This window comes from Pristiophorus japonicus, chromosome 8, assembly GCF_044704955.1.
Source record: "Pristiophorus japonicus isolate sPriJap1 chromosome 8, sPriJap1.hap1, whole genome shotgun sequence".
Classification (NCBI taxonomy): domain Eukaryota; kingdom Metazoa; phylum Chordata; class Chondrichthyes; family Pristiophoridae; genus Pristiophorus; species Pristiophorus japonicus.
Genome location: NC_091984.1, coordinates 164884729 through 164902661, shown reverse-complemented (window position 1 = coordinate 164902661; position 17933 = coordinate 164884729).

Below are 17933 nucleotides of genomic sequence, written 5' to 3'. Positions count from 1 at the left end.
TGACTGTCAGCAGGCTCTTCAAATACTATAGCTTAGTCCGATCCTATCTTTAGCTGTTCTACACTTCCGGCACCCAGGGTGCTGAGGCTAATTCTAGCTCCCATACTGCTCTCCAGGCTGAGAGAAGCTAATTCAGCCCAAACTAGGGCTTGAGTCTTGTTTGTATAGGGTTAATCTTTTTGGTTAAAAGAACCATTCTATTGCAGTAAAACCTTTTCAAATGGTAGACTGTGCAATGCCATATTGTTCTAATTGCTGTAATTTCTTAGGCTCAGGAAGAGAGGAAGTGATGAGAGAGGGGAAGACGGGCGTGAGAGGGGATGACGGGAGAGGGGGGGGGAAAGATATATTGAGTATTACATTTTAAGTTTTTTAATTTGAGTGGATATTTGCCCACGGTGACAGAAGGAAATCATGAATTGACAAATTGCACATTCCCTAGAGGAATAAAAATGCAACGGGAAACGTAGTCCACCTATGGCTAACTAGAGGGGTTGGGGATAGTAGTGAATTAAAAGAGGCTTACAGTGTTGCCAGAAAGAGTTGTAAACCTGAGGATTGGGAGAGTTTTTATAAATCAGCAAAGGATGAGCAATTGTTAAAGAGGGAGAAGGTGGAGTGTGAGAATAAACTACCAAGAAATATAGGAGCGGATTGTAGGAGCTTCTACAAATATGTAAAATGAGAACAGCAAAAGTAAACATTGGTCCCTTAAGAGGCAGAGACAGAAGAAGTTATAATGGGAAAAAAGGCAAATTTTAAGTTAGTCTTTATTGCAAGGGGGTTAGAGTATAAGAATAAGGAAGTCTTGCTGCAATTATATTGTGCTTTGATGAGATCACAACTGGAGTACTGTGTACAATTTGGTCTCCATACCTGGGGAAGTCTTGCCTTACAGTGGGTGCAACAAAGATTCACTAGATTGATTTCTTGTTACCAATTAGGTTAATTTAAGGGTTAAGTTATGGGAGCCCAGATCTGTGTCATGCTCCTCCTGTGCTATGTGAGAAGTCAGGGACGGTTCCAATGTTCCTGACAACTACATGTGCAGGAAGTGTATCCAGCTGCAGCTCCTGACGCACCGCATTGCGGCACTGGAGCTGTGGATGGATTCATTGTGGAGCATCCGTGATGCTGAGGAAGTCGTGAATAGCACGTTTAGTGAATTGGTCACACCACAGGTAAAGGTTACACAACCAGATAGGAAATGGGTGACCATCAGGCAGAGCAGTGGAAGGACGGTAGTGCAGGGGTCCCCTGCAGTCATCTCCCTCCAAAACAGATACACCATCTTGGGTATTGTTGGGGGGATGACTCATCAGGGGAAGGCAGCAGCAGCCAAGTCCATGGCACCAGGGATGGCTCTGCTGCACAGGGGGGTAGGAAAAAGAGTGGGAAAGCTATGTTAATAGTGGATTCTATTGTAAGGGGAATAGATAGGCGTTTCTGCGGCCGCAAACGAGACTCCAGGATGGCATTTTGCCTCCCTGGTGCAAGGGTCACGGATGTCTCGGAGCGGCTGCAATGCATTCTGGAGGGGGAGGGTGAACAGCCAGCTGTCGTGGTACATACAGGTATCACCGATATAGGTAAAAAAACGGGATGAGGTCCTACAAGCTGAAGTTAGGGAGCTAAGAGTTAAATTAAAAAGTAGGACCTCAAAAGGTAGTAATCTCAGGATTGCTACCAGTGCCATGTGCTAGTCAGAGTAGGAATTGCAGGATAGCTCAGGTGAATACATGGCTTGAGGAATGGTGCAAGGAGGAGGGATTCAAATTCCTGGGACATTGGAACCGGTTCTGGGGGAGGTGGGACCAGTACAAACTGGACAGTCTGCACCTGGGCAGGACCAGAACCGATGTCCTAGGCAGGATGTTTGCTAGTGCTGTTGGAGAGGGTTTAAACTAAAATGGCAGGGGGATGGGAATCTATGCAGGGAAGCAGAGGGAAGTAAAAAGAGGGCAGAAGCAAAAGGTAGGAAGGAGAAAAGCAAGAGTGGAGGGCAGAGAAATCAAGGGCAAAAATTAAAAAGGGCCACATTACAACACAATTCTAAAAGGACAAAGAGTGTTAAAAAAGTAATCCTGAAGGCTTTGAGTCTCAATGTGATGAGCATTCGTAATAAGATGGATGAATTGACTGCGCAGATAGCTGTTAACGGATATGATGTAATTGGGATTACGGAGACATGGCTCCAAGGTAACCAAGGCTGGGAACTCAACATCCAGGGGTATTCAATATTCAGGAAGGATAGACAGGAAGGAAAAGGAGGTGAGATAGCGTTACTGGTTAACGAGGAGATTAATGCAATTATACGGAAGGGCATTAGCGTGGATGATGTGGAATCTATATGGGTAGAGCTGCGAAACACCAAAGGGCAGGAGACGTTAGTGGGAGTTGTGTACAAACCACCAAATAGTAGTAGGGAGGTTGGGGATGGCATCAAACAGGAAATTAGGTGTGCGTGCAATAAGGGTACAGCAGTTATCATGCGTGACTTTAATCTACATATTGATTGGGCTAACCAAAGTGGTAGCTATAGTGTGGAGGAGGATTTCCTGGAGTGTACAAGGGATGGTTTTCGAGACCAATATGTCGAGGAACCAACTGGAGAGCAGGCCATCCTAGACTGGGTCTTGTGTAACGAGAGAGGATTAATTAGCAATCTGGTCGTGCGGGGCTCCTTGGGGAAGAGTGACCATAATATGGTAGAATTCTTCATTAAGATGGAGAGTGACACAGTTAATTCAGAGGCTAGGGTCCTGAACCTAAAGAAAGGAAACTTCGACGGTATGAGATGTGATTTGGCTAGGATAGACTGGAGAATGATACTTAAAGGGTTGACAGTGGATAGGCAATGGCAGACATTTAAAGATCACATGGATGAACTACAACAATTGTACATCTCTGTGTGGCGTAAGAATAAAAAAGGGAAGGTGACTCAACCTTGGTTAACAAGGGAAATTAGGGAAAGTATTAAATCCAAAGAAGAGGCATATAAATTGGCCAGAAAAAGCAACAAACCTGAGGACTCGGAGAAATTTAGAATTCTGCAGAGGAGGACAATGGGTTTAATTAGGAGGGGGAAAATAGAGTATGAGTGTTAAAAGGGGGCAGACAAAAGGCAGGTAACTATAGGCCGGTTAGTTTAACATCTGTAGTGGGGAAAATGCTTGAAACTATCATTAAGGAAGAAATAGCGGGACATCTAGATTGGAATAGTGCAATCAAGCAAACGCAGCATGGATTCATGAAGGGGAAATCATGTTTAACTAATTTACTGGAATTCTTTGAGGATATAATGAGCATGGTGGATAGAGGTATACCGATAGATGTGGTGTATTTAGATTTTCAAAAGGCATTCGATAAGGTGCCACACAAAAGGTTACTGCAGAAGATAAAGGTATGCGGAGTCAGTGGAAATGTATTAGCATGGATAGAGAATTGGCTGGCTAACAGAAAGCAGAGAGTCGGGACAAATGGGTCCTTTTCGGGTTGGAAATCGGTGGTTAGTAGTGTGCCATAGGGATCGGTGATGGGACCACAACTGTTTACAATATACATAGATGACCTGGAAGAGGGGACAGAGTGTAGTGTAACAAAATTTGCAGATGACACAAAGATTGGTGGGAAAGTGGGTTGTGTAGAGGACACAGAGAGGCTGCAAAGAGATTTAGATAGGTTAAGCGAATGGGCTAAGGTTTGGCAGATGGAATACAATGTTGGAAAGTGTGAGGTCATCCACCTTGGGAAAAAAAAAACAGTAAAAGGGAATATTATTTGAATGGGGAGAAATTACAACATGCTGCAGTGCAGAGGGACCTGGGGGTCCTTGTGCATGAATCCCAAAAAGTTAGTTTGCAGGTGCAACAGGTAATCAGGAAGGCGAATGGAATGTTGGCCTTCATTGCGAGAGGGATGGGGTACAAAAGCAGAGAGGTCCTGCTGCAACTGTACAGGGTATTGGTGAGGCCGCACCTGGAGTACTGCGTGCAGTTTTGGTCACCTTACTTAAGGATGGATATACTAGCTTTGGAGGGGGTACAGAGACGATTCACTAGGCTGATTCCGGAGTTGAGGGGGTTACCTTATGATGATAGATTGAGTAGACTGGGTCTTTACTCGTTGGAGTTCAGAAGGATAAAGGGTGATCTTATAGAAACATTTAAAATAATGAAAGGGATAGACAAGATAGAGGCAGAGAGGTTGTTTCCACTGGTCGGGGAGTCTAGAACTAGGGGGCACAGCCTCAAATACGGGGGAGCCAATTTAAAAACAAGTTGAGAAGGAATTTTTTCTCCCAGAGGGTTGTGAATCTGTGGAATTTTCTGCCCAAGGAAACAGTTGAGACTAGCTCATTGAATGTATTCAAGTCACAGATAGATAGATTTTGAACCAATAAGTGAATTAAGGGTTATGGGGAGCGGGCGGGTAAGTGGAGCTGAGTCCACGGTCAGATCAGCCATGATCTTGTTGAATGGCGGAGCAGGCTCGAGGGGCTAGATGGCCTACTCCTGTTCCTAATTCTTATGTAAGTTTGCAGGGAACATAAAAACTGACTGCAAAATCTTCTATTGATATGTGAAGATAAAAATATTAATGAAGACTAATGTAGATCCCTTGCAGTCAGAATCAGGTGAATTCATAATGGGGAACAAGGAAATGGCAGAACAATTGAACCAATACTTTGGTTCTGTCTTCACTAAGGAAGACACGGATAACCTCCTGAAAATACGAGGGGATCGAGGGTCTAGCGAGAAGGGGGAACTGAGGGAAATCCTTATTAGTCAGGAAATGGTGATAGGGAAATTGAAGGGACTGAAGGCTGATAAACCCCAGGGCCTGATAGTTTGCATCCCAGAGTACTTAAGGAAGTGGCCCTAGAAATAGTAGATGCATTGGTGGTCATTTTCCAACATTCCATGGACTCTGGTTCAGTTCCTATGAATTGGAGGGTAGCTAATGTAACCCCACTTTTTAAAAAAGGAGGGAGAAAGAAAACAGGGAATTATAGACCGGTTAGCCTGACATCGGTGGTGGGGAAAATGCTGGAATCAATTATTAAAGATGTAATAGCAGCGTATTTGGAAAGCAGTGACAGGATCGGTCCAAGTCAGCATGGATTTATGAAAGGGAAATCATGCTTGACCAATCTTCTAGGGTTTTTTGAGGATGTAACTAGTAGAGTGGACAAGGGAGAACCAGTGGATGTGGTGTATTTGGACTTTCAAAAAGCTTTTGACAAGATCCCACACAGGAGATTAGAGTGCAAAATTAAGGCACAGGTTATTGGGGGTAATGTATTGACGTGGATAGAGAACTGGTTGGCAAACAGGAAGCAAAGAGTTGGGATAAACGAGTCCTTTTCAGAATGGCAGGCAGTGACCAGTGGGGTGCCGCAGGGTTCAGTGCTGGGACCCCAGGTATTTACAATATACATGAATGATTTAGACAAAGGAATTGACTGTAATATCTCCAAGTTTGCAGATGACACTAAGCTGGGTGGCAGTGTGAGCTGCGAGGAGGATGCTAGGAGGCTGCAGGGGGACTTGGACAGGTTAGGTGAATGGGCAAATGCATGGCAGATGCAGTATAATGTGGATAAATGTGAGGTTATCCACTTTGGTGGCAAAAACAGGAAGGCAGATTATTATCTGAATGGTGACAGATTAGTAAAAGGGGAGGTGCAACGAGACCTGGGTGTCATGGTCCATCAGTCATTGAGGTACAGCAGGCAGTAAAGAAAGCGAATGGCATGCTGGCCTTCATAGCGAGGGGATTTGAGTATAGGAGCAGGGAGATCTTATTGCAATTGTACAGGGCCTTAGTCAGACCACACCTTGAGTATTGTGTGCAGTTTTGGTGTCCTAATCTGAGGAAGGACATTCTTGCTATTGAGTGAGTGCAGCGAAGGTTCACCAGACTGATTCCCAGGATAGCAGGTCTGACATATGAAGAAAGATTGGATCGACTAGACTTATATTCACTAGAATTTAGAAGAATGAGAGGGGATCTCATAGAAACATATAAAATTCTGATGGGATTGGACAGGTTAGATGCAGGAAGAATGTTCCCGATGTTGGGGAAGTCCAGAACCAGGGATCACAGTCTAAGGATAAGGGGTAAGCCATTTAGGACCAAGATGAGGAGAAACTTCTTCACTCAGAGAATTGTGAACCTGTGGAATTCTCTGCCACAGAAAGTTGTTGAGGCCAGTTCGTTAGATATATTCAAAAGGGAGTTAGATGTGGCCCTTACCGCTAAAGGGATCAAGGGGAATGGTGAGAAAACAGGAATGAGGTACTGAAGTTGCATGATCTACCATGATCATCTCGAAGGGCCGAATGGCCTACTCCTGCACCTATTTTCTATGTTTCTATGAGAGGGCTGTCCTAATGAGGAGAAATTGAGTAGAATGGGTCTATTCTCTCTGGGGTTTAGAAGAATGAGAGGTGATCTCATTGACAGGGTAGATGCTGAGAGGCTGTTTCCCCTGGCTGGAGAGTCTAGAACTAGGGGTCATAGTCTCAGGATAATGGGTCAACCAGTTAGGACTGAGATTAGGAGAAATTTCTGCACTCAGAGGGTTGTGAATCTGTGGAATTCTCTACCCCAGAAAGTTGTGGATGCTCAGTCATTGAGTATATTCAAGACTGAGATCGATAGATTTTTGGGCACTAAGAGAATCAAAGGATATGGTGATAATAGAAAAATCATAGAAATTTACAGCACAGGAGGCCTTTTTGGCCCATTGTGTCCGCGCCGGCTGACAGAGCTATCAAGCCTAATCCCACTTTCCAGCTCTTGGTCCGTAGTCTTGTCGGTTATGGCATTTCAAGTGCATATCCAAGTATGAGGGTTTCTCAACCACCCTTTCAGGCAGTGAGTTCAGGACTCCCACCACCCAATAGCCAAAAAAAATTCTCCTCAAATCCCCTCTAAACCTCTTACCACTTACTTTAAATCTATATCCCCTGGTTATTGACCCATCTGCTAAGGGAAATATATTCTTCCTATTCACTCTATAATTTTATGCACCTCAAGTGGATCTCCCCTCAGTCTCCTCTGTTCCAAATAAAACAATCTCAGCCTATCCAACCTTTCCTCATAGCTAACATTCTCCAGTTCTGGCAACATCCTCGTAAATCTCCTCTGTACCCTTTCTAATGCAATCACATCTTTCCTGTAATTTGGTGACCAGAACTGCACACAGTACTCCAGCTGTGGCCTAACCAGTGTTTTATACAGATCAAACATAATATCCCATCTCTTATATTCTATGCCTCAGCTAATAAAGACAAGTATCCGGTATACCTTCTTAACCACCTTGTCTACCTGTCCTGCTACCTTCAGGGATCTGTGGACATGCACTCAAAAGTCCCTCTGTTCCTCTACACTTCTCAGTGTCCTACCATTTATTGTGTATTCCATTTCATTGTTAGCCCTCCCACTACCGAGGTTAGGCTGACTGGCATCTAATTACTCAGTCTATCCCTTTCTCCCTTTTTAAACAAAAGTACAATGTTAGCAGTCCTCCAGTGCTCTGGCACCATATCTGTAGCCAAAGAGCATTAGAAAATGATGTTCAGAGCCTCTGCTATTTCCTCTCTTGCTTCTCTTAACAACCTTTCACCTGAGCCTGGGGATTTATCCACTTTCAAAGATGTTAAACCCCTTAATACTTCCTCTCTCACTATGTTTATTTCATCTAATATTTCACACTCCTCCCCCTTGATTGCAATGTCTGCATCACCGCTGACATTTGTGAAAACAGACGCAAAGTACTCATTTTCCGCCTCCACACACAGTTAACTTTATGGTGTCTAATAGACCCTACTCTTTCTTTAGTTATCCTCTTGCTCTTAATGTATTTATAAAACATTTTTGTTTTTCTTTGATTTTACTTGCCAATATTTGCTTTCCTAATTTCCTTTTTAATCTCACCCCCGCACTTTCTATACTCCTCTAGACTTTCAGCAGCATTACGCCCTTGATATCCCTTTTTTTCTTTATACTACCCTGTATATCCCATGACATCCTTGGGGTTCTAGATTTGTTAGTTCCACCCTTTTTCTTTAAGGGAACATACTTGCTCTGAACCCTCACTATCTCCTCCTTGAATGCATCCCACTGATTTACCTTCAAGTAGCAGTTTCCAGTCCACTTTGGCAAAATCATATCTCAGCTTAGTAAAATTAGCTTTTCCCCAATTGAGAACTTTTATTCCTGGTCTATCTTTGTCCTTTTTCATAACTACCTCAAATCTAACTGAATTATGATCACTAGCACCACTGATACCCCTTCCACCTACACCGCTTCATTCCTTAAAACTAAGTCCAGAACCGCCCTTCTCTTGTTGGGCTTTGTACTAGCTAAAAAAGTTCTCCTGAATGCATTTTAAAAATTCTGCTCCCTCTATATCTTTCACACTAATTCTATCCCAGTGAATATTAGGGTAGTTGAAATTCCCTACTTTTACTGCCCTATAGTTGTTGCACTTCTCAGAAATTTGTCTACATATTTGCTCTGACTGTTTGGGGGTCTATAGTACACTCCCAGCAGTGTGATCACCCCTCTTTTGTTCTTCATTTCAACCCACATAGCCTCATTTGATGATCATTCTAACATATCATTCCTTCCCACAGCTGTAATCGTTTCTTTAATCAATACTGCAATCCCCCTCCTTTTTAACCCCCCTCTCTATCCTGTCTAAAAACCTTGTAACCAGGAAGGTTGAGCTGCCATTCCTGCCCGTCTTTCAGCCATGTCTCAGTAACAGCTACATTATACTCCCACGAGGCTATCTGTGCCCTCAGCTCCTCTGCCTTATTCCCTAGACTCCTTGCATTAAAGTACAGGGTATATACCATTTAGCACTGCCAATCTCCATTCTTGTCTATTTTCCAGCCTTTGTTTCCTCTGCCTTCCAAACTGGCTTACTAATTTTCTGCCTTCCATTTCCAGCTTTGCTTCTCTCCCTTCTGAATCTACTTTTAGGTTCCCATCCCCCTGCCAAACTAGTTTTAACCCTCCCCAACAGCACTAGCAAATCCCTCCACGAGGATATTGGTTCTGGCTCTGTTGAGATGCAACCCGTCCTAATTATACAGATCCCCACCTCCCCCACAAACGGTCCCAATGCCTCAGGAATCTTAGCGTGGCAAGAGTGATAGGGTGGGAAAGTGCAGCTGAAGTAGAGGATAAGTTATGATCTTATTGAATGGTGTAAGCAGGCTCTAGAGGCAATATGGTCTACTCCTGCTCCTATTTTTTATGTTATTAACTCCATGGACTTTCAAGCAGAACCACAATGGATTCTCTATTTTTTTTTTCTTTTAAACAGGCGACCATGGTTCTCCAAAGAGCATGAATATTAATGGCGTAGCAAGAGATCCAGCAGTTTTAAGGATTAAGAACTTACTTGCAGACACCGGGGAGCGGGAGAGCGAGGAAGCGGAGCAGCGTCGAGTCGGGAGACCTACAAGAGGCCAGCCGGTGCAGCTGCAGCAGGACGAGAAGGCAAAAAAGTAGAAATAAATCTAAAGGTGACATCACAGCGACGGGGGTAAATGATTGGCTGGTGATGGGTGAGTAGTGTGTCTTTTTTCCTTTTCTTTTCTTTATCAGTAAGTAACTTTTTAGCATTGTTGTTGCCGAACTAAGTTAATCTAGGGGTTAAGTCAAGGCAGGAGAGCTCGGACACGTGTTATGCTCCTCCTGTAATATGTGCGAAGTCAGGGACGCTTCCTGTGTCCCTGACAACTACATGTGCGGGAGGTGCATCCGCCTGCAGCTCCTGACAGACCGCATTGTGGCACTGGAGCTGCGGGTGGATTTACTCTGGAGCATCCGCGATGCTGAGGATGAAGTGAATAGCGCGTTTAGTGAGTTGTTCTTACCGCAGGTAAAGGGTACACAGCCAGATAGGGGATGGAAGACCAACAGGAAGAACAGTGGAAGGAAGGTAGTGCAGGGGCCCCCTGTGGTCATCCCCCTGCAAAACAGATACACCACTTTGGGCACCGTTGAGGGGGCGACTCATCAGGAGAGGGCAGCAGCAGCCAAGTCCATGGCACCATAGGTGGCTCTGCTGCACAGGAGGGCAGGAAAAAGAGTGGGAGAGCTATAGTGATAGGGGATTATATTGTAAGGGGAATAGATAGGCGTTTCTGCAGCTGCAACCAAGACTCCAGGATGGTATGTTGCCTCCCTGGTGCAAGGGTCAAGGATGTCTCAGAGTGAGAGCAGGACATTTTGAAGAGGGAGGGTGAACAGCCAGTTGTCATGGTGCATATAGGTACCAAGGATATAGGTAAAAAATGGAATGAGGTCCTACAAGACAAATTTAGGGAGCTAAGAGCTAAATTAAAAAGTAGGACCTCAAAAGTGTACTCTCAGGATTGCTATCAGTGCCACGGGCCAGTCAGAGTAGGAATCACAGGATAGTTCAGATGAATATGTGGCTTGAGGAGTGGTGCAGAATAGAGGGATTCAAATTCCTGGAACATTGGAAACGGTTCTGGGGAAGGTGGGACCAGTACAAACCGGACGATCTGCACCTGGGCAGGACCAGAACCAATGTCCCAGGGGGTGTTTGCTAGTGCTGTTGGGGAGGGGTTAAACTAATATGGCAGGGGGATGGGAACCTATGCAGGGACACAGAGGGAAGTAGAATGGGGGCAGAAGCAAAAGATAGAAAGAAGAAAAGTAAAAAAGTGGAGGGCAGAGAAACCCAAGGCAAAAAGCAAAAAGGGCCACATTACAGTAAAATTCTAAAGGGGCAAAGGGTGTTAAAAAGACAAGCCTGAAGGCTCTGTGCCTCAATGCGAGGAGTATTCGGAATAAGGTGGACGAATTAACTGCGCAGACAGCAGTTAATGGATATGATGTAATTGGCATCGCGGAGACATGGCTCCAGGGTGACCAAGGCTGGGAACTCAACATTCAGGGGTATTCAACATTTAGGAAGGATAGATAGAAAGGAAAAGGAGGTGGGGTGGTGTTGCTGGTTAAAGAGGAAATTAATGCAATAGTAAGGAAGAACATTAGCTTGGATGATGTGGAATCTGTATGGTGGAGCTACGGAATACCAAAGGGCAGAAAACGCTAGTGGGAGTTGTGTACAGACCACCAAACAGTAGTAGTGAGGATGGGGACAGCATCAAACAAGAAATTAGGGATGCGTGCAATAAAGGTACAGCAGTTATCATGGGCGACTTTAATCTACATATTGACTGGGCTAACCAAACTGGTAGCAATGCGGTAGAGGAGGATTTCCTGGAGTATATTAGGGATGGTTTTCTAGACCAATATGTCGAGGAACCAACTAGAGGGCTGGCCATCCTAGACTGGGTGATGTGTAATGAGAAAGGACCAATTAACAATCTTGTTGTGCAAGGCCCCTTGGGGAAGAGTGACCATAATATGGTAGAATTCTTTATTAAGATGGAGGGTGACACAGTTAATTCAGAGACTAGGGTCCTGAACTTGGGGAAAGGTAACTTTGATGGTATGAGACGTGAATTGGCTAGAATAGACTGGCGAGTGATATTTAAAGGGTTGACGGTGGATAGGCAATGGCAAATATTTAAATATCACATGGATGAACTTCAACAATTGTACATCCCTGTCTGGAGTAAAATTAAAACGGGGAAGGTGGCTCAACTGTGGCTAACAAGGGAAATTAAGGATAGTGTTAAATCCAAGGAAGAGGCATATAAATTGGCCAGAAAAAGCAGCAAACCTGAGGACTGGGAGAATTTTGTAATACAGCAGAGGAGGACAAAGGGTTTAATTAGGAGGGGCAAAATAGAGTACGAGAGGAAGCTTGCTGGGAACATAAAAACTGACTGCAAAAGCTTCTATAGATATGTGAAGAGAAAAAGATTAGTGAAAACAAATGTAGGTCCCTTACAATCAGATTCAGGTGAATTTATAATGGGGAACAAAGAAATGGCGGACCAGTTAAACAAACACTTTGGTTCTGTTTTCACGAAGGCACAAATAACCTTCCGGAAATACTAGGGGACCGAGGGTCGAGTGAAAAGGACGAACTGAAGGATATCCTTATGAAGCAGAAAATTGTGTTAGGGAAATTGATGGGATTGAAGGCCGATAAATCCCCGGGGCCTGATAGTCTGCATCCCAGAGTACTTAAGGAAGTGGCCATAGAAATAGTGGATGCATTGGTGATCATTTTCCAACAGTCTATCAACTCTGGATCAGTTCCTATGGACCGGAAGATAGCTAAGGTAACACCACTGTTTAAAAAAGGAGGGAGAGAAAACGGGTAATTATAGACCGGTTAGCCTGACATCAGTAGGGGGGGAAATGTTGGAATCAATTATTAAAGATGAAATAGCAGTGCATTTAGAAAACAGTGACAGGATCGGTACAAGTCAGCATGGATTTATGAAAGGGAAATCATGCTTGACAAATCTTCTGGAATTTTTTGAGGATGTAACTAGTAGAGTGGACAAGGGAGAACCAGTGGATGTGGTGTATTTGGACTTTCAAAGGGCTTTTGACAAGGTCCCACACAAGAGATTGGTGTGCAAAATCAAAGCACATGGTATTGGGGGTAATGTATTGACGTGGATAGAGAACTGTTGGCAGATAGGAAACAGAGAGTCGGGATAAACGGGTCCTTTTCCGAATGGCAGGCAGTGACAAGTGGAGTGCCACAGGGCTCAGTGCTGGGACCCCAGCTCTTTACAATATACAATGATTTAGATGAAGGAATTGAGTATAATACTCCAAGTTTGCAGATGACACTAAACTGCGTGGCGGTGTGAGCTGTGAGGAGGACGCTAAGAGGCTGCAGGGTGACTTGGACAGGTTAGGTGAGTGGGAAAATGCATGGCAGATGCAGTATAATGTGGATAAATGTGAGGTTATCCACTTTAGGGGCAAAAACACGAAGGCAGAATATTATCTGAATGGTGGCAGATTAGGAAATGGGGAGGTGCAACGAGACCTGGGTGTCATGGTTCATCAGTCATTGAAAGTTGGCATGCAGGTAAAGCAGGCGGTGAAGGTGGCAAATGGTATGTTAGCCTTCATAGCTAGGGAATTTGAGTATAGGAGCAGGGAGGTCTTACTGCAGTTGTACATGGCCTTGGTGAGGCCTCACTTGGAATATTGTGTTCAGTTTTGGTCTCCTAATCTGAGGAAGGACGCTGAGGGAGTGCAGCGAAAGTTCACCAGACTGATTCCCGGGATGGCAGGACTGACATGAGGAGAGACTGGATCAACTGGACCTTTATACACTGGAGTTTATACAGAGGAGATCTGATAGAAACATATAAGATTCTGACGGGACTGGACAGGTTAGATGCAGGAAGAATGTTCGCGATGTTGGGGAAGTCCAGAACTAGGGGACACAGTCTAAGGATAAGGGGTAAGCCATTTAGGACTGAGATGAGAAGAAACTTCACTTAAGAGTTGTTAACCTGTGGAATTCCCTTCCACAGAGAGTTGTTGATGCCAGTTCATTGGATATATTCAAGAGGGAGTTAAATATGGCCCTCACGGCTAAAGGGATCAAGGGGTATGGAGAGAAAACAGGAAAGGGGTACTGAGGCAATGATCAGCTATGATCTTATTGAATGGTGGTGCAGGTTCGAAGGGCCAAATGGCCTACTCCTGCACCTATTTTCTATGTTTCTCTATCAAAAGTCATCATGGTGAAAATTTGGTATAAACGCTTTGCCTTTCAGAGACCTGGCCTTAAACCAGTCATGGTCATTTGTTATCCTCCAAGACAGTGTTTAAGCATGGTGCGGCGGGAGGGGGAGGGGGGCGGTGCGGAGATATGGAAGTTATCTTCAAAGTAATTGCAACCATGTAAAACTACCAAGCCTGTGCATTATTTGTTTCTGAAAATGGAATTGATAACATAAATTGATACGAGATGCTGTTTCAAGCACTCGAGAAGGGAATATTTACTTGAAGTTTAAAGGGACAATCAAATTTGCATTAAAAGAAACTGGTGGAATGCCATCTAGGTGGTCCTGCCAATTGCTGTGTATCATGGAAGATAGTTTTGGGGGAAATAAAATTGAACATTGACCAGTCCTATCAGTCCAACTCTTTGAATTTGGGATAATTTTCTATGCTAAAATGAACTCAGGCACAATAAAAGGTCCTGTAAAATAAACAAGATGTGTCAATAACCAGAACCAGGTTTTCGATCTTTAATATTGTATTGGACAGTAAAGTTCCTCCAGGGTTCATGAACTAGATGAAATGGTTAATGTAGCTCAGGAGACTGAGAAAACTTTTAAAATCATCAAGTCCATGCTCCATAGAGAAATCGACTTTCTAATGAAACAATCAGGATAGAGTTAAACACATTGGTACCTGTCAGATATTGAAATGAAAGTAAAGAGGGACATAGAATTTGGATTGGGACAATTGAGAGCTAGGGAGAAATAATACCTAGCAAGAATTATCCACAAGATGTGGGTAAAAGGAGAGCTGGAGAATCTTTTAAGTCCATGATATTTTGATTATTTGGTACACCCTGGCTTTCTATACAATATATTATGATTTTCTTTGTCTGTATCGAGATGTGTAATATTGGCCTTAGACTTAGTCACTTGAGGAATGAAGGGTTAAAGAGGTAACATTGATCCCTAGAACACTGTACATTTAAATCATTGGGCCATGGTGAATTTAAAACAAAAAGACAGCCTGTGCAGAAATTGCTGCAAAAGCCCCAATGAGTAAACTTAAACAATCCTTGGATAAAGGCGGCTGCCATTAGAAATTATTGGAAAGGACAAGACATGTCTGTGTGAAGCCAGACATTCTGTGGGTGAAGGGTTGCACCTGGTTCAACCTCTAAGGAAGTTGAGTGACACACACCAAACAGCCAACTGTCCATCATTAATGCCTAGCAATGGTGGGTAATTGGACAAAACGGATCTTTCCCTAACTTATGGTATGTCTCAACTGGCAGAAACAACATGAAAATACATTGTGGCGGGTTTGGCACTGGAGCTTTAAGAAGCTTCTCTTCGAGGAAGGATATCCAAGAACAAGAAAAAGAAACTTCAAGAGCTACAAGGGAGCTGATCACTCTTCTGCCTTGATGCCGAGATCCTTAGGTTTAACGGTTGTATGCATTGCTTGATGCTGTCTTTATGCTTATGTGAACTGTTTTAATGCTGTGTGCAATGTTAAATCATTACAGGTAACATTGCTAAACATACAGAGTAGTGTGATTTTCTTTGGCTGGCTACTGTCCAGATTCAAAAATCACTGGAGCATCTGTATCCCTGCAAAGGGAAGATGGGGAAAGAAGGGAAGGTGGGGGAATAGAGGGGAAGGTGGGGGGCGGGGGGGAGAAGGGAAGGTGAGGAAATAGAGGGGAAGGTGAGGGGGCGGGAGAGGGAGAGAGGGGAAGGTGAGGGGGGGCGGAGAGAGGGGAAGGCGTGATGGGAGGGAGGGGAAGGCGGGAGGGAGGGGGGAGGGGAAGGCGGGGAGGGGAAGGCGGGGGGGGAAGGCGGGGGGGAAGGCGGGGGAGAGGTGAAGGCAGGGGGAGGGGGAGAGAGGGGAAGGGGAAGGGAGAGAGTGGAAGGCGGGAGGGGAGGAGTGGGGAAGGCGGAGGGGAGGAGTGGGGAAGGCTGGAGGGCGAGAGGGGAAGGCGGGGGGGGGGGGAAGAGAGGGGAAGGCAGGAGGGTGGGCAAGGCGTTTGTTCCACCGTTCAACCACATCATCTGTAGATCAACTCCATTTATCTTCCCTTGCTCCATAATCTCTGACCAAGTCTCTGTACAGCTGCAGCATAACTTCCTTCGCTTTGTATTCCAGCTCACTTGAGACAAAGACCAACATTCTATTACCTTTTTGATTACTGTTGTACCTGTGCATTAATTTTTAGTGATATGTATACATGGACACCCAAATCCCTTTGCTCCTCCACAGTTTCTAGTCTCTCACCATTAAGATAATATTCTGATTCATCTTTCTTGGATCCAAAATGATCTCACACTTTCCCAGATCGAATTCCATCTTTCTTTATTTCTGTAACTTCCTGCTCCATCTACATTACTTTACAGTGTCAATTCCATCACCCAAGTTATTGATATAAATGGTAAGAGGTTGAGGCCTCAGTAAGTACGGATCCCTGGGCAACAGCACTGGTCATATATTGCCAATCAGAGTAACATTCCCATTATCCCTACTTTCTGTCTCCTACCTCCCAACCAATTGCCAACCTATGTCATAACGGTACCTCGAATTCCCGGCACTTATTATTTTTGGTAATAATCTCTTATGTGGAATTTTATCAAATGCATTCTGGAAGTCCATAGAGATAACATCCATAGGCAACCCCTGTCCATCAATTTAGTGATTTCCTTAAATAAATTAACTACATTGTTCAGACATGACCTACCCTTCATAAATCCATGCCGACTCTCTTGCTCAGCTCCCACTTGTCCAAGTGCTCAGTTGCTCTGTCTCTGATGATAGATTCCAGTAACTTCCCAACAATTAATGTTAAAATGGGATTCAATGGGAATTCCTTCTCACTAACCGGCAGCTCATCAAATTTAGGTTCAATGGGAATTACCACAAAACACTCAAAGTATAGATACAGGAATTTTATTTAACATTTGTGTGTACAAACAGAGGCTACAAATGCCTTCGGATTTCTTCAAATACACATCCCTCTCATGCCTAACTATCCTTAGAAAGTGACAGAGACCTAACTCAACAGTTATCGAAAACAGAAACTAAAAATAGCCTCCTCCTTCCCCCCTCCTGTGTGGATGGAGTTTTTCATACAGAGCAGTCCTGCAAAATAAGAAAATCAAGTACATAAAACAATGAGTAAATGGTCATAGTAAGCAGTGCTACTGCAGGGTGCAACAACTCCAGTGGAACACATCCACAAACTTATAGTAATGTCAATTCAACTGACAATCCAAAAAAGCAAGGAACGAAAGGCTTCTACACAAGACTTGAATAAGTACTATTTATATAATTTAATCCTGATTATTTTAATAAATAACTCTAACCCACATCCCTGGACTGCGCAGGTGTCTGAACAATTACAACAATACATCAAGAGTGGGTTACAAGGGTTTACGGTCACTTGGTGAAGGGAATTATTATGTCCTGTTTAACTATAGCATTATAATACAATATTTTAACCAACCCTTGATTTCCCATTCTATTACTTCCTTTAAATTATTATTGGCATACAGTGCCTGACAAAATTCCCATTGTTGATTACTCAGTGTGACTTTCACAGTAGATTATTGTACTACATGATAAGTTAAAAAATAATATTCTGGAATCTCCAGGCAATTTTTTATACTATAAGCACTGACATTTGGAGACTGAAGTGTTTGAAGGAGACTGAAGTTTGTTAATGAGTCTGCAGTCACTTCAAAGGCATCTGTGTTGACATGAAAAGTTGAGAGATTTTAGTTATTAACTGCAAACACTTTCAAAAGAGTCATTTTTTCTGTTGTACTGATCTCAACATTGCTTCCTACGACTCTTTCACCACTGGTGACAGTATAAACAGTGCACTCGTCTTTTTGTTTAAATACTGCTTAATTAATTTCTGCACTCATCCTGATGAGGTACGTCAATGTGAATGGTGGATGTACCACGTTTTCACTTTCTCCATTTTTGAAATTTCTCTGATTGAAATTGGCAATATATATGGATAATTGTAGCGAACTATGTTTGGGCATGTTGGTGCTGTGAACACACACTTTGATCTGGAGTGGAGAATGTTGCAAGCTCATTTCACAGAAGATACTTCTGAGCAGCAGTTAGAAATAGCTTTTATTACCATAACTCGGATTGGTACGAAACTCAGGACCCCAAAGTGAGAGGACAGTGAACCATTCAGACAGCCTCTGGTAAAGTTCAGGAAATTTTGCTTGCTTTGCTTTTTTAACACTAATATT